Source organism: Haemaphysalis longicornis, unplaced genomic scaffold (genome assembly GCF_048455015.1).
Source record: "Haemaphysalis longicornis isolate Haplotype H1 unplaced genomic scaffold, Haemaphysalis longicornis Haplotype H1 scaffold_3, whole genome shotgun sequence".
NCBI lineage: Eukaryota > Metazoa > Arthropoda > Arachnida > Ixodida > Ixodidae > Haemaphysalis > Haemaphysalis longicornis.
Window position 1 is genome coordinate 225,005,884 of NW_027526335.1, and position 22,146 is coordinate 225,028,029.

At 50.7% G+C, this 22,146-nt stretch overlaps 1 protein-coding gene across 4 annotated transcripts in view; it reads left to right on the plus strand.

The window, feature by feature from the left end:
* The window catches only part of LOC144176019 (multidrug resistance protein mrp-7-like), a 367,249-nt gene that overhangs the window by 45,252 nt on the left and 299,851 nt on the right, over positions 1-22,146 (plus strand). The window contains exon 1 of one of the 4 annotated variants that reach the window (XM_077705125.1): positions 12,586-12,657. The exons of the other annotated variants lie outside the window; for them this stretch is intronic. The gene's annotated coding sequence lies outside the window, so the exon portion shown is untranslated. Of the gene's footprint in view, positions 1-12,585; positions 12,658-22,146 lie in introns of those variants that run through there. 4 annotated transcript variants of the gene reach the window in all.

Here is a 22,146-nt window from a genome sequence, read left to right on the forward strand (position 1 = left end):
TTCCCACAGCCTACGCGTCTTCACTTATTGTATCCGAATCGCTACGACGCTGAATGTTTATTTTGGTCAGAAGTAGGAACACTCCGCCCCGTTATCGGGGTGTGCGACTTTAGCCCTGAGCACCCTCCTCTCTTTCCGTCAACTACCCAACAAGAGCAATGGGAGATGCTGCTGTCCAGGCCCTCTTGACCTACCCTGCTTCAGCGGGTGGACAGAACACAGGCCGCGCGGACTGCATATGGGCCCCACAGAAGAAGGAATCACTCCCCAGGGCTGCACTCTGTGCCGTTCAGCAATCTGAACAGAAGTATTCCTTCCTCCTCCTCCTTCTATGCCGCAAATCTCGTCGCCTCCGTCCGCGGCGCAGAGACGGAGAAGACAGATCGTCTAACACCGGGTTGGAGATTATTTTAATTTCATAAAAATACTTTCCACTCTTGTGCTACACCAATACAACCCAACCAAACACCGTTCATGCTTCATGCATTGATTTCACCTTAACAAGAATATCTCTTTGAAGTAATAAATGGTTTGGTTAAGTGCATTCCACTTATCTCTGGTTTTGCTATTTGTAGAGCGATGTGAGTGAATTTAAGTGACGTCGCATGGGTAATCGTTATGGGTGCCATTTACAGCTTTGCTTTCCAACCACATTCACAGGGTGGATTGGCGCGATTTTTTTTTATTTTGCGCCGGTGCACGACCATAACCTTAACAACTTGTGAGGCGCAGAGAAAAAAAATCGCGCCAATCCACCCTGTGAATGTGGTTGGAAAGCAAAGCTGTAAATGGCACCCATAACGATTACCCATGCGACGTCACTTAAATTCACTCACATCGCTCTACAAATAGCAAAACCAGAGATAAGTGGAATGCACTTAACCACACCATTTATTACTTCAAAGAGATATTCTTGTTAAGGTGAAATCAATGCATGAAGCATGAACGGTGTTTGGTTGGGTTGTATTGGTGTAGCACAAGAGTGGAAAGTATTTTTATGAAATTAATGTAATCTCCAACCCGGTGTTAGACGATCTGTCTTCTCCGTCTCTGCGCCGCGGACGGAGGCGACGAGATTTGCGGCATAGAAGGAGGAGGAGGAAGGAATACTTCTGTTCAGATTGCTGAACGGCACAGAGTGCAGCCCTGGGGAGTGATTCCTTCTTCTGTGGGGCCCATATGCAGTCCGCGCGGCCTGTGTTCTGTCCACCCGCTGAAGCAGGGTAGGTCAAGAGGGCCTGGACAGCAGCATCTCCCATTGCTCTTGTTGGGTAGTTGACGGAAAGAGAGGAGGGTGCTCAGGGCTAAAGTCGCACACCCCGATTACGGGGCGGAGTGTTCCTACTTCTGACCAAAATAAACTTTCAGCGTCGTAGCGACTTGGATACAATAAGTGAAGACGCGTAGGCTGTGGGAAGGAGCCCGGATTGTATGAGCGGCAGGGTAGTTTGTTGTTCTCTGGAAAGGTCAGGGTAAGGCGAAGGTATGGTCGGTCTCAGTAGGCGATAATGCTGGGTTATCTCGCTGAACGTGACAAGCGGGTGACTGTCTTCGTGCAGCTCCATAGCACGGGAGGTAAAAGCGCAGGCTTGGTGGGTGGGCGTATTTGTTGCCCTCCATTGAAGCGTGAGAAGGTGTCCAGATGAGCTGAATGGAAGATTTGGGGAGTTGTTTTTAGCACGCGCAGTGCAGGTCAGGACACCCAACCCTACTGGTAATTCCAGTAGGCTTGCTGGGAATCCATGACTACCCTCCGAACCCCTGGTCGAGCGAGAGCCAAGGTGATGGCTGCCTCTTCTGCTGCCGTCATTTCTTGGGTCCTAAGCGAGGTACACGCAAGCAGGTTGGTTCTGGAGGTAGCCACGATGATGGCGTATTGCTGCCCTCGATGTTTGGAGGCGTCTGTGTATATATCTCCATGATCCCCACAGGGGGTGGTGTTTAGCGCTTGAGCCCGTGCTTTTCGGTGACCCTCGTCAAGTGAGGGGTACATATTTCTAAGCAAAGGGAGCATCTTTAGTTTTAGTCGCCAAGAGTCTGGGAGTACGTCAAGCGGAGTGACATTCTGGGCTGCCCAGCCAATCTGGTGAAGGATGCGGTTACCCATCGCAGTTCTGAGTCGGACCTTCTGGTTAGAAAGATGGCCTTCTATCAGCTCTACCACCGTGTTGTGGAGCCCCGTGGTAAGCAGCCTCTGTGTGGACGCACTCATGAGAAGACCAATGGCCTGCTCGACTGCCTTTCTAATCATTATATAAACCTTCTCTATGTCTTCCTTGTCGAGAAGAAGACACGGGGTTGACGTAAGTAACTCTCGAGAGGACAAAAGCTTCAATTAATCGAAAGGTACCGGATTCCTTTAGGCTTCGCTTCTTGGTGGCAACTCGCCTGATCATGTGTATGATTTGATTAATGCTGTTTTTGAGGCGCTGCAAGGAGACGTCACTCATGGTGTTAGCCTCGAGGTATCGGCCCAGGATCTTGATGCTGGGGCTTGGAGTGATGGCCTGGCCATCGAGGAGTATTTGAATGTATTCCTTGGTTTGGCGTGAGGGCGGACGACAAGGAGCTGTGATTTTTTACGTGAACACTGGAGACCACAGGCTTTAGCACATTGGCGTACTAGAAGTGAGATGCCTTGTCTTGGTGTGAGCTTCCTTTAATTTTTGTAACTCTTAGCACATGAGCAAGTTGCGCACAGTTCCGCTAGACGGGCGTTAGTGGTCGCGTGACGCTTTCACATGGCATTCAGCGAGAACGCAGGGGGTAAACCCGTAGATGTGCTTGGTGAGTACACCACCTGTCTTCCCAGTCTTCGCGTGGGCTCGTAGCTAAATCGGTAAGACAACGGGCTCTCGCTTTGTTAGTCTATTAGTTCCAGGTTCGATTCCCGGCGGTGCCAGTAAATTCTTTTATTTGTTCGCTGGAGTTTTCTTGTGACACCAACGGTCGCGAAAGAACCCTGGGGGGGTAGAGGTAAAAAGCTTTGCTTTAAAACGACGTCCCCACCTTCCCTACTACCTGTTTTCTTTATTTTATATGAACTCTTGTGAATATATGGTACAACTGCGTCTTTTGTCTATTTCAGCAATTTTTCGCTATTTTTGCGCTGAACTGTACGTAATGGAATACCAACTAGGCTCTGAAGTGGGAACCAGTGTCAAGACACTACACAAGGGGCGAATACAAACACGAACGACACTGAAGCAAAACACCGAACTACGCGCGCGTCTAAGTCAGCGTCCTCTTCATCTTCCCTCCTGATGGTGATCCCACTTCCGGATACCGCATCTTACGCCCTGTTAATAGCGAATGTATCAGATGCCTCGTAAAGAACCTGTCCCCTCATGCGTGAAAGCGCAGTCCCAGTACTGGGCAGTATAGAACTATAGGCTGTGAACGGTAGGGTTTAAAAAACAGAAGATACGGACGATGTCAGTTTTCGGAGGGTGGGTTGAGTCGGACAGAATGATAGGGATAATCTCAGTCACTTGGCGCCGGACATGGTAGGGGCCGGTAGTAACGGGTGAGAAGCTTTTCAGAACTCCGCACTTCGCGTGCAGGACACCAGAGAAGCACGAGGGATGTGGGCATAAAGTGGCGGTTGCTGTGGCGTCGATTGTAAAGGGACTTTTGGGTATCCTGGGATGAAGTGATCTGGTGCGCGCCATGTTTCGGGCGAAGTCAGCCCGGGCGATGACAGGAGGCGTGGTTTGATCGAGTAAAGCGTCCTGGGGTAAGGTCAACTCTTGACCGAAGAGGAGGTCGAAAGGAGAAAATCCGGCAGCGTCGTTGCGGGCCGAGTCATATGGGAGTGAAATGTAGGGCAAAGCAATGTCCTTTTCGCGTTGTTCATCGTACACGGACATAAAAAGCATTGCTGGTAAACTCCGGTTAACGCAGCTGGTTTGAAGTTGATAGGAAGTCGTTAAGTTCGTGCGTGGTTGAGCAGAAGCGGATCATGTCATCTGCTACTAGCGGCGGTATGTCTCGTCCGCGATGATTCAGTGGCTGGCGAGGAGCACCATGGTGTAGCATCACGTCGGATAGGAGAAAATGTGCCACATCCGTAGGGCAGCTGGTTGAAAGGGCCCGTGTTATTGCGTTGAGTATCGCATTAAGTGGCCACCACAATCCACCCATTTCATTCCGTAGCCTAATGAAAGGGATCAAGCAGACCCAAACCAACCCGGCAAAACGGTTTGAACGTTATGTCCAGTAGCTGAAGAGTGCCGGTGGGCGACGTCGTTGGTTCTTTCGGATGTTGGTACTTTTCGCCTGCACCATCGTAACGGCGAATGGAGACGTAAAGCCCTGGCCAGAAGAAACGCTGTGGACACAGTCGGACGTTCTGGAAACTCCTAAATGACCAGCTGTTGGAAGGTTGTGGAACCTCTTGAGTACACGCTAACGAAGGTGCCCAGGTACAACATGGATCAGCTCGGCACCTTCCGGGCGGACATTCTTACGATGGAGCACAGCGTCTGTAATAAAATTATGGAGAGAAGCATCGTTCGAATGGCCATGACCCGTGCTACTGCTTCTACACAAACGGACGCAATCTCTTCAAAAGACAATCTAACGGCCAGGAACGGAAACCGCGAAAACAATATTTCCAAGACTCAGAGAAAGAGAGAGAGAGAGAGAGAGAGAGAGAGAGAGTAAACGTTTATGAATACGACCCATGTCCGGGTACGCGCTCTAGGAGGGTGAGATTAAACAACCTCCCCCCTGATGGTGAGCAGGTGCTGAAGGAGAGTTGTCCACGAAGAGGTCTTCTTGCCGAGGTGGGCAACCCAGGCCTCCCAGGAGAAAATGTGATGAGGTAGTGAGCGACGTTGCGGTGTGTGGGCTCTCGGACATGTCCAGTAAGTGTGTGTGCTTATGGGAATGGAGCCGCACACTTGGCAATGTGGTCTGCTTGGATTGTTCTGTATTTGATGCAGAGTGTAGTCGTTTGGTAGGGAGTGTGTTTGTGCTTGCCTTAGGAGTGTCGTGTACGTCCTCGGAAGAGAATCAGGTTGCCTATTCGGAGTGTTTTCATATACGCTCTTCGTTCCTGAAGGCGCTCTTTCCTGTCCTCTGCCGGGAAGTAGGTCTCGGGCCAGGCCTGGGAAGTTTTGGAACACCAGACCGTTGAGGCTTTATCGTGGACGCGAGCATTGCCTAAGGAAGAAGAATGTCCTGGGGTCCATTCTAAAGTAATTGAGATATGAGGATGGCGCTGTCCATACTCAGCTAGCGCAGATCGTATGTTTGGAGGCAGTTCGTTGCGAAGGAAAGCCCACAGGGCTGCTTGGGAGTCAGAGCGAATGACAAAGCTTCCTGATTGGTGGTCATGTTGAGTAATGGCTTGCGTTATGGCCATCATTTCCGCTGTCCCCGCAGAAGGGACGTCGTGGTGATGATTAACGACGGCATTGCCAGAGGAATCTATGCTTGCAATGACTACTTTGCCAGCGGTAAAGCTGGCGGCGGCATGGTAAGAAAGTGAATCGGTGGGTTGCTGTATGCGGGTGCGTTCTGCTCGTCATGCGGCGTCCTCTTCGGGAATGGAGCCCAGACCGCATTGCCATATGCTTAGGTATACGTTTTACCTTGATAAATGGGTCGGCGCCCCATGGTAGTGCGGTGAGTGGCATGACGGGTATGTTGGCAGTGTTGTACGCCATAAGCTCCAGCACGGCGCGACCTTGTTTAGATGATGTAAGACGATGAGACTGTGCTTCTTGGTGCACGATGAGTCGGTCAGTTAATGTGTTTAATATGGCGGTGCGTTCGACAAAAGTACTCGCAGCATAGCTGGGGACTCCGGGCGTGATGCGTGTTATGCGTCTCAATATATTATTGATTTGGCGGAATTGATGTTCCGTGACACGCATGTATGGAAGCCCGTACATGATCCGGGTATATACAAGGGCTTCTGTAATGCGTCTGAGTTCTGCTTCCTTCACGCCATCGATCTTGTGAGAAATCCTTTTCAACATATTTGTGATATGATTTATCTGCTGTAGTGTCCGCTGCACCCATACGTCTGCTCTACCGTTCTGTGGCCAGTAGAATCCCAGGATGCGTAAGTGCGGCTTTCGAGGTATTGGTTGACCATTGACCGTGTGTTAAATGAGGCGTCGTGTTTCTTCTCCTGTTTTTGTTTGGTCTTCCAAAACTACTATATATTCACTCTTCTCTGGGGAGCATCTAAGACCAAGAGAGTCAAGGCATGCTGTGACAACGTTGATACCTTGCTGGATGATTTCTCGCTGTTCGCCAGGGTTTCCTTGTTTGCTCCACAGCATCACGTCATCCGCGTAGATAGCATGCATGAGCCCGGGGATTTCGTCTAGTTGCGGTGAGAGATCCTTGAGTGCGACATTAAAGAGAGTAGGCGAGAGTATAGCCCCTTGTGGCGTGCCTCGCGTGAGCGAGTGAATTGACGGGGTAGTTTGGGAGCACCTAGACGAATTTGTATTTGAAAATCGGCAAGAAAGCTGCGTATGTAGTGTGACAAGCGTTGGCCTGGTTGGGTGCTGTATACTTTCTCCCGAAGTTCTGGGTGTTTGATTTTGTCAAACGCCTTATGGACGTCCAATCCCACTATGGTGCGGGTTTGCGTTTTGCTTCCCCGCAAGCAGACATCCTGCTTGATCAACAGTGCTGCGTCTTGGGTCGAGACGTGGCGACGAAATCCTAAAAGCGTTGGTGGCAGATGGGCTTGTTGTTCTAAGTGCATTCGTACCTGTTTAGGGCCATTTTCTCCAATACTTTTCCGACGCACGATGTTAGTGAAATTAGCCTCAGACTCGAAATGGAATGCGGTCGTTACCAGGTTTCGGGATGACGCAGATGGTGGCGATTTTGAATTGTGCTGGTACATTCCCACTGCGGCATACTTCGTTAAAAACTTCCCAGAGTATAATTTGTTGGTCGTCCGAAAGATTTCGTAACATGGCGTAGCTGATACCGCCCGATCCAGGAGCAGTATTTTTGGTCATGTATGACAGTGCTAAAGACTGTTCTGTTACTTGTCATGCAAAGGAATCGTATGACAGAAAAGGCCAACACCACAAGAAACGCCCAAAGAAGACGAAAAACAAAGAAGACGCAAGGCACACGGCGCGAAGGTCATCGACACAGGCTACGGCGCAGAAGGCTCGCGACCACGGCACGAGCTCGCGTTGGCGACCAGCCAATGGGACGCAGCCAGCGACAGCAGCTGTCGGGAGAAGCAGCCGAAGAAGAAGACCGAGAGTGAAGAGAGACCGGAACGCTGGCGGCCGGGTGCCCTGATCCGCGTCACGTCCAAGAGGTCCTTCACTACGAAGCACCTGACGCCCTCTCCCGCAAGCAAGTTGTCTCGTCGGACATCGGCAGCGACGTTCCAAGAGAGCTGCGTCGGCTCTTCAGCGACGGGAGCTCGGAGAGCGTTGCCCTACCTCCAGCCACGAGATGCCATGCCCTGACTGTGCTTCCAGGAAGTGTAGTGCGGTGGACTATTCTTGGTGACAAACCACGTACTTTCTCTACTTTTCTTTGGACTGTAACGTTTTGCCAATAGTTAGCCACGCTCATCTTTCGTTATTCCCTCATCACTGTATCTGTTTCTGTTGTGTTTATTTTGGGTGGTTTGGAGCAATAGAACTTAGTCTCGTCGAAAGTATTTCGTTCTCTTGTTATTATTGTCCCGAACCTGACAATAATTGGCGTCGACGGCAGGACGAGGCTAGTTCATTTGGCATTACCCTTAAAAAAACCGAACGCGAAATGGACATACGGGAGCTCATTTCCATGGGCGAACGCTTGGGCTTGAGTGGCGAGGAACTGAGGCAGTGGATCCAGGCAGAGCAGAAGCGCTCACGCGACGAAAGAGCGTTAGAACGGGAGCACGAGCGGGTGAAAGCCAAGCAAGAGCGGGCTCGTGCAGAAGTCGAAGAGCGCAATTTGCAGCTGCGGATTCGCTTGGTGGCACTCAATTCAACGCGAGGAGAGGGGCCCAAACAGATGGCGTGGGAGAAACCACTGGTCAGGCTCAGGCTGCCACCCCGCCAAGCTTCAGCGCGCACAAATTTCTTCCCCCGTTTGAGGATACTCGCGACGACCTGGACGCGTACCTTAAACGGTTCTAATGTGCAGCGCAGAGCCAGGGCTGGCCTAAATCGAAATGGGCCATTGCGCTGAGCACGTGTTTCACAGGAGAAGCGTTGAAGGCATACGGCCGCCTCTAGCCCCAAGAGTCTCTTGACTATGATCACGTCAAGCTCTCCTTGTTCCAGCGCTTTCGCTTAACTGTAGAGGGCTACAGAGAGCGGTTTCGCGGATCGAAGCCAGAAAATGAAGAGACTGCAAAGCAGTACGCCGCCCGTTTAAAAGGTTACTTCGAAAGGTGGATCGAGCTGGCAGCCATAAAAAGGCCCTTAGAGGATCTCGCATACTTGGTTGTCACTGAACAGTTCATAGCCAACTGTCATAAGAAGGTGGCTATTTTTATCTGGGAACGAGAGTGCGAGACGCTTTCGGCGACAACCATGGCAGCGGATAACTTTATGGAGGCCCCGAATCAGGCTAATGTGTTGTGGTTCCGAGAAGACTGTAAGGAAGCTACCGCATCCACAATAGCTAAGCTCAGCTCAAACAAGGAATCTACTCCTGCTACTGGAAACAAATCTTTCCTGTGTGGGCGACAAGGGCACCGGGCATTTGATTGCCGATCAAGAACTACGCCATTGTTTTGTTAGAAATGCCGTTCAAATGGAAATGACGCGAAGTCGTGCTGAAGGAAAATTCCTTTTGCCGGTCAGTTGTCTTGTCTGCGGGTAGAGCCCGACAGATCGGAGGAGCCAACTCTCGAACCTTCCACAGTCCCCGAGGCAACCGACAGCCACGTGATCAGTGCCGTGAATGAAGCCACTCGCGGGCCTACTACGAGCATGAACATGCCTATCATGACAGGCATTCTCAATGGAGAAGTGGTCCGTGTACTTCGGGATACCGGGTGCAACACAGTTGTTGTGCGAAGGGACCTTGTTCCGACCCGGGCTTATACCGGAGGGCAGAGTACGGTTACTCTGGTCAACGGTAGTTCTTTTACTCTCCCGGAGGCGCTAGTGACCATATCCTCACCGTTTTTCTCGGGAACAATTGTGGCCAAGCGGATGGACTCACCCATATACGACGTTGTCTTCGGCAACGAGTACGAGACGCAAACGACCCTGACCCTAGCTGGGAACGTGCAGATGACTTCAAGACTTTCAACCCGCATAGAACGGATACTGTGGTGTCTTAAGGTCCGGTTGCCGAAATGTACGCGCTCCCATGGACACAGGAAAACTCCACGTGACCAAAGAAACTCTGAAGAAGGCTCAAGCTGAAGACCCGACGCTGAAACGATGTTTCCAGCAAATCGATCGAGAATTCCATGGCAAGGGTAAGACATAGGGATTCTACCTGTCCAAGGAAATACTTTACAGACGATACGCTTGGGCGTCTGGAAGAGAATGTAGGCAAGTGGTCGCCCCGGCTCCCCTGCGGCCCAGAAGTGTAAGCGCCGCACACGAATGACTGCTATCGGGTCATCAGTGCACGAAGAGAACCACTGACAGAATTTTGGAATGCTTTTATTGGCCCGGTATTCAAAAAGGCGTTCGGTGGTACGTAAGTTTGTGTGACGAGTGCGAACGTACCATTCTGAAGGAAAAGATACAGCGGGTCGCCATGGGCAAGATGCCTATTATAAATGCACCATTTGAACGGGTCACAGTCGACCTCATAGGCCCTTTGTCACGCACGTCAAGTTCTGGCAAGCGGTACATTCTGACCTTGGTGGACTCCGCCACCCGATACCCTGACGCTGTAGCCTTAAAGACAACGGCATCTGTTGCCGAAGGACTGTTGAAGATGTTCTCAAGGGTCGGATTCCCAAGAGAGATTCTCTGCGACCGAAGCTCAACATTTACGTCGGACCTCATGATGGAGGTGAACCATCTGCTATCAGTGAAACAGCTACATACAACGCTTTACCACCCTATGTGCAATGGGTTAGTGGAGCGCCTCAATGGAACATCAAGGCAGATGCTGCAGAAGATGTGCCAAGAGAAGCCTAAGTCCTGGGACGCTTATCTGGCTCCCCCCTTGTTTGCCTATCGTGAAGTCCCCTAGTCAAGTCTGGGATTCTCACTGTTCGAGCTTATATATGGTAGGCACGTCAGCGGATAACTCACGCTGATGAAAGAGCTCGGGACAAAAGAACAAATCAGCAGTGAAATCAAGACAACCTATCCGTACATCCTCGAGTTGAGAGAGCGCCTAGAAGCGACGACAAAGCTTGCCCATGAAAGACTGAGGGAAGCACAGAAGAACCAAAAAGGGCACTATGACATGCGCTCTTCACGTCGGCAGCTCAAGGTTAGAGACAAGGCGCTGTTACTTGTGCCTAAAAGCCACAACAAACTGCTGCTCCACTTGAAAGGGCCGTTTCCGGTGATTGAAAAACGGAACGAAGTGCACTACTTACTGAATCTGGGACACAAGAAACAGCTTGTACATCTCAACCTGCTGAAACCGTACAAAGAACGTGACCCAGGGCCCAGAAGTGAGATCGTCGCAGCCTTTGTGGCAGTGGACGATGATGAGGCTGAAAAAGCGCTACCTACGGTCGACGTGAAGGAACAACGCAGAGTTGATGTAGCAATTTCTGAGAATCTCACCCCAAAGGAACAACTCCAGATAAGGGAAATACTTAAGAAACACAACAACCTCTTCTCAAACAAACCCGGTCAAACTTCCTTGGTGCACTGCCATCTCGAACTAACGACGGACGTGCCCGTGAGCACACCCCAGTACCCATTACCTTTCGCCCTTAAAGAAATAGGTGAAGCAGAAGTACAAGAAATGCTGAAATTGGGCATTGCTGAGAAGTCAACGTCACCCTATAATTCCCCTCTAGTGTTGGTTAAGAAGCCTGATAGGTCTTACCGCATACGCATTGACTTTCGTTGGCTGAACATCGTGCTGGTAGCCGACGGGGAACCTATCCCCCGAACAGATGTGGTTTTCGCTGAAGTAAGCAAGCAACGCTACTTTTCAAAATTTGATGTTGTCAAAGGATACCGGCAGGTTTCATTAACAGAGTCGTCGAAAGAGAAAACCGCCTTCTCAACGACTTCGGGCCACTACCAGCTCCGGTTTATGCCCTTCGGCATCAAGACCGCATCAGCTGTCTTCACGCGGCTCATGAGGCGTTCATTAGAAGGGATTCCCAATGTTCACCACTACATTGATGACGTGTTAGTTGCCATTAATAATTGGGAAGACATGTAATCGCGCTCAACCAAGTTTGTGAGGCATTATCAGCAGCGGGCCTAAACTTAAAGCCAGAGAAATGCGAGATAGGTTCAACAAGCATAGGGTTTCTCGGACATATAGTCGGCTCCGGAGTGGTAGAACCCCTCCCTGCGACGATGAGGAAAGTGCTAGAGGCCGAACGGCCACAAACCAAGAAGCAAGTCCCCGCCTTTCTCGGGCTAGCCGGCTACTAGCGACAGTTTATTCACGACTATGCGATACTAGCTGAACCGTTGGTAGCGCTAACGCGAAAGAACATGCCTAACAAGGTCGTGTGGGACACCACCTGTGAAGATGCCTTCCATATGTTAAAGCTAGCACTCTCACCCCTCACGGTATAGAGGGACCCGGACTTTTCCAAGGAGTTTGTGGTGCGCACAGACGCGTCAGCAACTGCCCTGGGGGCTATCCTAATGCAAGAACACGAAGGCACCCTACCCCCAGTTATATATGCGAGTAGGAGACTCCTACCCAGGGATACCAGGTACTCTGCTAATGAACGCGAATGCCTAGCGCTGGTGTGGGCAGTGCAGAAGTGTCGCTTATATCTGTATGGCACACACTTTATCATCCAGACTGACCATCAGCCATTGCTATATTTGAACAACGCTAAAATGGAGAAATCCCGCGTACTACGCTGGGCTTTAACGCTGCAGGAGTTTTCCTTCCGAGTACAACACATTAAGGGTGCAGACAATATTGGTACCGATTACCTGAGCCGCGCGTAGAATACCGGAAATCTGTCTAGGATGTATTATCGTGGGATGTGTTTGAGTGCAATTATGTGAGGGTTCGTTACCAGAACTGCGTGTGTAGGACTGTGAAAAGACATTTTTCGACTAAAAAGTGCTTAAGCGGGGGTCGTGTCATGCGAAGGAATCGTATGACATGAAAGGCTAACACCACAACAAACGCCCAAAGAAGACGACAACAAAGAAGACGCAAAGCACGCGCCGCGAAGGTCATCGACACCGGCTACGGCGCAGAAGGCTCGCGACCACGGCACGAGTTTGCCTTGGCGACCAGCGAATGGGACGCGGCCAGCGACAGCAGCTGTCGGTAGAAGCAGCCGAAGAAGAAGACCGAGAGTGAAGAGAGACCGGAACGATGGCGGCCGTGTGCCCTGACCCGGGTCACGTCCAAGAGGTCTTTCACATCGAAGCACCTGACGCCCTCTCCCGTAAGCAAGTTGTTGTGTCGGACATCGGCAGCGACGTTCCAAGACAGCTGCGTCGGCTCTTCAGCGACGGGAGCTCGGAGCGCGTTGCCCTACCTCCAGCCACGAGATGTCACGCCCTGACTGTGCTTCCGGGAAGTGAGGTGCGGTGGACCATTATCGGTGACAAACCACGTACTTTCTATACTTTTGCTTGGACTGTAACGTTTTGCCAATAGTTAGCCACGCTCATCTTTCGTTATTTCCTCATCACTGTATCTGTTTCTGCTGTGTTTATTTTGGGTGGTTTGGAGCAATAGAACTTAGTCTCATCGAAAGTTTTTCGTTATCTTGTTAATATTGTCCCGAACCTGACATACTGCAAAATCAGATTCCATGCCAGAAATACTGTGAGCCGTGTAATACGGTAGGTCCTGCACTGTCGTTTGTGGGTAAACATAACACTTCCCGTAACCGTTCATCCCCAAGTTGTGAGGTAAGCTGGATTTTCGTCAAGGTATGCTGTGGTCTTGAGTGCCCCAGAAGACCTTTAAGTATCTTCCAAATATAAGTATCTTCGCGCCAGTTGCGTCGCGCCAGGTCATCAGCCTAGGTCTGAATAACTTGGTTGTGTGCGGCCAACTCATTATGAATGTGGATGTTGTCCTTGCTGTTTCGGAGTCTTGCAACTATTTTCTTGCGGTCATTCCACAAAGTGACAAGATGTCTGTCTATGAAAGGAAAGTTTTTTGTACAGGAAATAAGCCTCGTAAACTCGCCCGTACAAGAGCGGAGGCTACTTATCAACTCGTCCATACTGTCCAGGGTTGAGTATGTGTCCATCTTCATGCGACCTTTCTCCCAGTCAATGATTTGCGTCTTACGCCCTATCTTTCTTGTGCGGCGTTTATTCTTGTGTTGAATGTGCCGGAGCAGATGTAGTGGTCGCTTCCTCCATCCTGGCCTGTGTTATGCCAACTTGCCGGAATCTGTCCTTTATACCAGGCTAGGTCCGGGTTATAGTCTTGTTGTTTACGGTTTCCCCGCCTGGTGTGTTCAAGAGTGTAGTTGAATAGCGAAACTCGTTGCGTACGCATGAAACCGTCCAGCTTCGGCCTCAGAGAGGTTTGGCGATCATAAACCCAGCGAAAATGTGGTGCATTGAAGTCACCTACAAAAAGGATGTTGGGATCGCCTGTGTTTACTCAGAAAATTTGAATAATCTGTTAAGACACTTGAGTCCTGCTTCGGGAGCCAGTAGATTGCTAATAGAAGGAGGGTGCTGCTGCAAAGACGGATGCGAACACAAACGCGTTCCTTTCCGGTGTCGTTGAGTGTGGTGGTGTCTATTTGCGTGGCTGTGATATCCCGACGGACGTAAACTACAACTTGCGTGCGGGGTGGTTGGGGGGATTGATGGCCGCGGTTCTTGGTGATGATACTGGGTTGCGTGTATGATTCATATCTTGGCAATTTATATTCCCCATTGGTTTCCTGTAGTGGGATAACAACGGGGGAGTGTTCGGCCACATAGTTGTTAAATGCTGTCTTCTTGAGTCGTAGGGTGCGGCAATTCTAGTGCCAGACGCTTATGTCGGTTTGTGCGCTATTACGCTATTACTGGCCATTATGTATGGGTGGGGAAGCGGAGGCGAGTGTGTATTCTAGTCTAGGTGTGTGAAACGTGCCCTGAGATGTGCTAAAGCTTGTTGAAACACCTGTTGGATGGCTTGCTGTAGAAGGGATGGGATAATTTGTAGAAAGATTTCATGTACTAACTGACGTACGTCTGTCGGCGTGTGTGCGCAGTGTGAGTTGTGCGCGTCATGCGTGTTCGGGAGGCCTACGTGGCTCACCTGTGCAGGTGGGGCCGGTCCGGAGCGCTGGTCTTGCCACTGTACCCTGGTGGTTGAGAATAGGGGTGCTGCTGTCGTCTGAAGCGTGGTTTCTTGAAACCTTTCTGGGACTGCCTTTTTTTTTGTTGCCCGTATACTGGGTGTCAGTTGGAGTCCCATCCTGGCAGTGGATGCTCCGTGTGCCCCTCCGATGTGTTGACTTTCGTGCTTTGGTGGTGCCTTGTTCCTGTGTCTGCTTCTGCTCCTGTTTCTGCTTCTGCTCCTGCTTCTGTTTCTGCTGCGGCTTCAGCTGCGGCTTCTGTCATTTGTTAGGAGCGTTGTTGGGCGTTGCACTGCTGTCTTGCAAGGCTGCAGAACGGTTGAATGTTTGCAGTGTTACAGGAGCAAGCTGCGGCCACTCAATCAAGTCCTTGCTGGGATATTTGTAGTTTGATTTAGATGTCGAACTCCACCCGCGTTGATTGCGTGGCTCGTTAACAGCAGTTTTTCGGTCGCACTTCGGTGACGTGGGGGGTGGTCATGACGGTCACACAAGAAACAGTACTGTTCACACTCTTGGGTCTGATCAGGTGCGTCTTGTGCAAGGGAGATCTTTTTGCTGCAGTGAGGGCAGCGGGTGAAAGTCGTGCGATTGGGCCACACATCCACTCTGTGTCCGAGTTCTTGGCAGCTGACGCATTGGTCGGCCTTCCGTCTCTCTGTGTATATGTTATATATCCCAGAGAACAGCCGGGCATGTTTCGGGTGTTCTGCCCCTCCGACTATGACGAGTATGGAGTTGGTGTTGCCAAGCCTTCGTACGTTGGCGATCGTTCTGCCTGGAATGTTCAGCTCACTTTTGAGAGTTTCTTGCGTAATGACCGGGTAAATCCCATGAATGACTCCCCTGGAATAGCTTTTGTCAAATGCATGGTGGCATCGTATCTGGTAGATTGTGCCACTGATGGATACCTTGCAGCAGTGAAGGAGATTGTGAGCGACGGTTGCGCGGGAAGTATCGACAACGATGAGGTTTTGTTTTTCCCGTCATTTGGTGTACGTGTCGGCTTTTTCAGACGATGAGGCCTGTATTGCGGTTTGAAGGCCTTGGCAGAGCACGCTGAAGTTAAGCTGGGTGATGTTGACGTAACCGTCAAACTTCACTACAATCGTGCAGAACATTTTTAAGCGTTGCGTTGGTGGTTGAAAGGTTCTACCATTAGACGATATTGATGTGTGCCTGGCCTGTTAGTTGTTCTGTGATGTGTGTGGTCCGCATGGCAGCACAGGGAACATTTCTGAGTTTATCAGCGCTTGCGGCATCGACGGCACAGATTCTTGAGAAGCGTGTAGAGCCGGACCTGTCTCCATGGCTACGCCACTCCGTTGATTTCTTGCGTCTGTGGTCCGGGGGGCTGCATGGTAAGAACGAGCGAGTTCGCCGGCGTCTGCGGCACCAGCGGCGCAGACGCTCCCACAGTATGCATGGCTGGGGGGTCTCCATGGTAACGGCGCTTGGGGATGGAGTGGCGCGTGCAGTGACGTCGGCGGTGGCTCGAGCAGAGGGTGTTCCTCGAGCAGGTCCCCGCGCCGGCACCTGGCGCGGGCCCGACGGTAGGCTTAGCTTGGCACTGCTGTGTGGTGGGTCTTGCACGTCGCTCGTTCTTCGTTGCCTCGCCTCTGGAAGAAGAGATGTTGGTGCAGTGGGAGTCGCAGTAGGTGCGCTGACTTGTTGTAAAGGAGAGGTAGTGGCTCTAAGCGGAACTCCGGAGAAATCCAGTGAAGTGGTGGGAGCCGATACAGCCGTGTCCGAAGGTGATGGCGCTGGTAGCGCCCTCCGATTCAGAGAGGAGTAGCTAGGAATTTGCCTACTTCAGTCTGCTGTGGCTGCCACGTTGCAGTAGAGCGTATACGAGCTGGTTGCTTCGGCGATTCGTGGGTGGTGAGTGTCAGTTCGGAGGCCTGTAGAGATCGGTACACAGAGAAGTCCACACTGGCGTTATGTCCCACGGCGAAGAATGTGCCGGTGTTCGATGAATAGCGCCGGACGGAAAGAGCATAGGCCTACTTTGAGACCCGGCCTCGCTGCACGCGTTGTGCACCACCGACACACTGCTCACTCCGCGGGCGAGCACAGCTTTCTCCCGGTGGCGTCAAGGATGGTCCTAGGAATAAAATTGACAGTTGGGCTAGTTGGTTTTGATTCATCGTAAGTAGCGCTAGAGACGGGACACAGAAGAGGAGACACACACGACGGCGCCAACTCGCAACTGACTTTATTAGGCGAACACACAAATATATACCCAAAAGAAAGAACAGAAAGAACACGTGCCCAGGTCAAACCCGAAAATGCAGTTTGATAAACACAAAGGTCATAGGATTACGATTCGAAAAAAACACACAAGATTACACTGCACATAGTCAACAACCAACCAGCGAAACATCTAAGTTAATGCATTTGACAAGAACAGAAATTCCTTTTCATGAAGTGCTACCGACGCGTGGCTGATACACTTATCCTCGTGCTTTCTTATATAAAAAGCTTCGATTACCTCGCGTGTCAATTGGTGCCTGTGTCGCCATAACACACTGGTGTTTTCAAAAAGTGGACAGCATTGCACCTGGGTCTTATCTTTGTGGGTCGCGCAATGTCGAGGGATATGTGCATGAGGGTTGTTTTTGAGGAGAACTCCGGTGTTCCATCAGACGAACATTGATGCATCTGCCTGATTGGCCGATATAAACGTTGTCACATGATAATGGCAATGAGTAAACAATTCCTGTCTTGCACGGGACAAAAGGCGAAGCATGCTTAACATTGCAATATCTGTCAGACTTCTGACCGGACAACCTTCTTTCCACCATGTTACACAACTTACCAAGTTTATTCGGAGCGGAAAAAAGGACTCTAACCCCGAAACGCCCGGCAAACCATGTGATAAACGGTGGATATATGGAATCACAGCAGTTTTCATTTTTTCTGCCCCGAGCCCATCTTTTCTAGATTGCGCTGCCGCACCCACTACTTTAATTAACTTCTGGACAGTCTTGTGCATTATGTGCACCGGAAAACCGGAGGCGTCCAGCCTGGTAATTTGCGCCTGGAAACTATTTTCAGTTTTATGCAAACAGGACTTCAAGACCGCAGACCTTAACACGGAAAAGGCTATTCCACTTTTTACCAATTTGGAGTGCCCTGAACTGAAATTTAGAAGTGGTTTCGCAGATCTAGGGCAATACTCCCAGCAGACATGCCCAGGTTTGAAATGTAAGCGCAAATCAAGGAATTGTAGGCATCCCTTTGTCGGAAGCTCACACGTGAAATTAAGTCCAAGACTGTACTCTTTAAACAATTTAAGCACATCAACGGCTTGGCGCGAAACATTACAGTTCTCCACAAACACAAGAAAGTCATCCACGTATCTCACTATTTTGAAAGCCAATCCACACAGGTTTTGCTGTATATGTCTGTCAATTGCACTCAGGAAAATACTGCTGAGGACGGGAGCCACCCTGGAACCTACACATATTCCAGTTTTCTGCAAATGCAACCCCCCGTTCCACTCTACAAAGGGGGACTGTAAGTAAAAAGACAGGATTTCGAGAAAACCACTTATAGGAACACCACAATTACTCTCAAACCGCATTTCATCATTTTCCTCAGTAATGCACCTTTTCACACTGTTCATCAGTTCATCGTGAGGAATAGAGTAATACAAATCTTCAACATCTATGCTGAACATTTGACACGAGCCGGGGTTGTTGGAACTCAAAAATTCTACAAGGCTGTCTGAATTCGGGATGAAAAACGGATCATCAAACCGTAGGCAGTCCAAGTGCTTTTGCAAATACCCCGACACTAACATCTGCCAGGAGCTCCGCTCAGAAACGATGCCTCGAAAAGGCACATCGGGCTTATGCGTTTTAGCGGAAAAGAACAAATGTAGTGTCAGACCTTTTTCATGCTTTACCTTGCCTGCAAGACGCTCAAGGTTGTGCGTATTTAGTAGGGAAATCGCCTTTTCTTTTACCTTTGAGGCTTTAACATTTACGGGGCGAAAATTCTTACGAACGGCGTCTAAAGCTTTCTTGGAAAACATTTTGGCTGGAACGATGACAAAACACCCTTCCTTATCAGAGGTCATCACGTGCAACCGGTTACTCACAGCAAACTCGACACACTCGCGTACCGGCTGTGGCTTGCGCCGTGCGCCTTGAGTCCTGGAGATGACATCAACGGTTTCCGCGATGAATCGTGGACGGTCTTCTTCCGGAACGCACCTCGAAATAGACCTGTTAAGGGCAATCTTCTCAGCTGGGCCGTATGTAGGTTCGTCGCAGAACTTCGGGCCGAGTCCCAAGAGCTTCTTGTGGCGGTCGGGTAGTATCTGGTCCCCGAGGACGATGACCCTGCCTTCAGCAGCTTTAGCCCTGTCTGGCCGAGGAAGGTGCGGTAAGGCGTTATTCCAAAGCCAATCAACTGTTTTCTCCGACGTTTTGCACCAGTCCAAGAAGAGCTTCCTACCGCGCCCATCTCCTTGGATTTGAGCGCAGGTCACCCTCAAGCAGTCCTTGAAATGTCGGGCCTGCCTCCAGAGCTCCCCTCTCAAAATGAGGCATAACCGTCTGCAGTGTCCTCTGGAAGGCGTCATGAAACCGCACAAGGCCTGAACTTCTTGGGGGCATACGCCGTACCTCAAGTGCCACGAAACAATCCTCGCTTTAAACTCGCAAACTGCGGTCAACGAGGCAAGAACACTGGGGTTACGTAGTTCATGATTGTTAGAACACAGAAAAGGGCCCGATGTAATAGAAATGTAGTTCAATAAAATTGACAGTTGGGCTAGTTGGTTTTGATTCATCGTAAGTAGCGCTAGAGACGGGACACAGAAGAGGAGACACACACGACGGCGCTAACTCGCAACTGACTTTATTAGGCGAACACACAAATATATACCCAAAAGAAAGAACAGAAAGAACACGTGCCCAGGTCAAACCCGAAAATGCAGTTTGATAAACACAAAGGTCATAGGATTACGATTCGAAAAAAACACACAAGATTACACTGCACATAGTCAACAACCAACTAGCGAAACATCTAAGTTAATGCATTTGACAAGAACAGAAATTCCTTTTCATGAAGTGCTACCGACGCGTGGCTGATACACTTATCCTCGTGCTTTCTTATATAAAAAGCTTCGATTACCTCGCGTGTCAATTGGTGCCTGTGTCGCCATAGCCCACTGGTGTTTTCAAAAAGTGGACAGCATTGCGCCTGGGTCTTATCTTTGTGGGTCGCGCAATGTCGAGTGATATGTGCATGAGGGTTGTTTTAAGTGCGAATGCACTTTATAAGCGACCCCAAACCTTCCACCGCCGGCGGCGGCGGCGGCGGCGTCCGCAGTCGTCCTCTTCCTAGCAACGGCGTGGAGCGGAGAGGAGCGTCGGTAGCAACGGCGCAGTGACGTCACTTCACCACGTGACTGCGCTCGCTCCGCCTCCTCGCCGTGGCTGCGCGGGTGCGCGCCGCTCCCCGCACCGCTCCTCGCGCCGTGACGTCATGGTATGACGTCACAGCGCGCCTCCTCTCCCCAGCTGCTGCCGCGCGCCTCTCTCTCCACCGTGACGTCACACTCTCTCCTCTCCCCCTCGCTCGGCTGCAGCTGCCGTGCGCCGCTATCCCTCTCCCCTTGCGCTCGCCTCCTCTCCCAGCCACCTGGCTCGGCGCGCTCGGCGCGGCGTACCCCCCTATATATGCATATATGCAGCGATAAACTGCCAGACCTCCGTGGGTCGGCTCGCGCGCGCTCACGGGCGAATGCCAACGGATTTTAACTTTACTCCCCCTCATAGCATCACCCCGTGCATTCGCACTTAACCATGTTCACCCTCGGGGAAATGCTTGGGAGTTTTTTTCAGCGAACTCCGGTGTTCCATCAGACGAACATTGATGGATCTGCCTGATTGGCCGATATAAACGTTGTCACATGATAATGGCAATGAGGACACAATTCCTGTCTTGCACGGGACAAAAGGTGAAACATTGCAATATCTGTCAGACCGGTCAGAAGTCTGACAGATATTGCAATGTTAAGCATGCTTCGCCTTTTGTCCCGTGCAAGACAGGAATTGTGTACTCATTGCCATTATCATGTGACAACGTTTATATCGGCCAATCAGGCAGATGCATCAATGTTCGTCTGATGGAACACCGGAGTTCGCTCAAAAACAACCCTCATGCACATATCACTCGACATTGCGCGACCCACAAAGATAAGACCCAGGCGCAATGCTGTCCACTTTTTGAAAACACCAGTGTGTTATGGCGACACAGGCACCAATTGACACGCGAGGTAATCGAAGCTTTTTATATAAGAAAGCACGAGGATAAGTGTATCAGCCACGCGTCGGTAGCACTTCATGAAAAGGAATTTCTGTTCTTGTCAAATGCATTAACTTAGATGTTTCGCTGGTTGGTTGTTGACTATGTGCAGTGTAATATTGTGTGTTTTTTTCGAATCGTAATCCTATGACCTTTGTGTTTATCAAACTGCATTTTCGGGTTTGACCTGGGCACGTGTTCTTTCTTTTGGGTATATATTTGTGTGTTCGCCTAATAAAGTCAGTTGTGAGTTAGCGCCGTCGTGTGTGTCTCCTCTTCTGTGTCCCGTATCTAGCGGTACTTACGATGGATGGTCCTAGGGTCTACACCGTCACAGGTGGTGACTCGGGCAGCAGCGTAGGCGACTGTCTTCAGGCCTACACTACGAGGGGCACCGTCTTGCTGCTGTCTTGGCCAACCGCTTCCGAACTGCTTCCTCCTTCTCCTGAGGGAGCGTCATGTGCGCGCATGCAAGCAAACGTGCTTCGCATGGGCTCTGAGATCTTTCCCTATTGTGGTGTAAATTCCACGACCAAACTGTTAAAAGCTTCGTCATCAGGTTCCGAATTCTTCTAGGTCTTCGAGGAACTAACTTCGACAAATCGTGGCCTATCGGTAGGCTTTTTACACCCATTTCACTGTGTGGCCACGCCGCAAGAAGCTAACGCTAACCAGCGTTTTAGAACCGCCGCCGTGCCTGGTCAATGGCGCCGGGCGCCACGGGCCTCCTGACGTGACCGCGAGGAAGACGCCATCACAAACTGCACCACTGGCGTCTTCGTCGTGCACTATGGACGTCATCGAAGTAGAGGGTGAGGCTATTTCACCCGAAGACTTCGAACATTATGCCTGTTGGCTCTCGAGTCACCGGGAAGGAAGTGGCAAGGCACTCGCATGGCTAAACCTAGCCCAGAACGACTCCCAGAGGCAACCAGGCGCCGGTAGTGCTTCATCTGTCAGGAACACTCCAGAGCCAATGCGCAAGCAAGCAATACGGTTGCCGCGCCAGCCGCCGCTGCCGAAAGAGGACATAAATATCGTCTTCCGACCGCGGGACGGAGTTGACGTCGCCAAATTGAATGATGCACAGATCAGAGACGGTGTTCTGTTCGTCGCAGCAATCAAGAAGGAAGAAGCCGAGGACGATTTATTCGGATAAGACCCAAACAAACATCATAGTCACCCATCACCCCAACATCACCCCAAAGATGGCCCACGCCGAAAAGTACAACGTAATCGGACAGCTCTGTTTCGGCGAGCACAGTGACGAGATAACCGCATACACCACCCCCCCCCCTCCCGGGGGGCACCACCAAGGGAGTGATCCGTAAAATTCGTTATTATGACACCGCTGACGACATCACACACAACCTTGTTTACAAGAAGAACCCAATGGTTTTACAGGACCGGCGCATGGTCAAAACGAACTCAGTCAT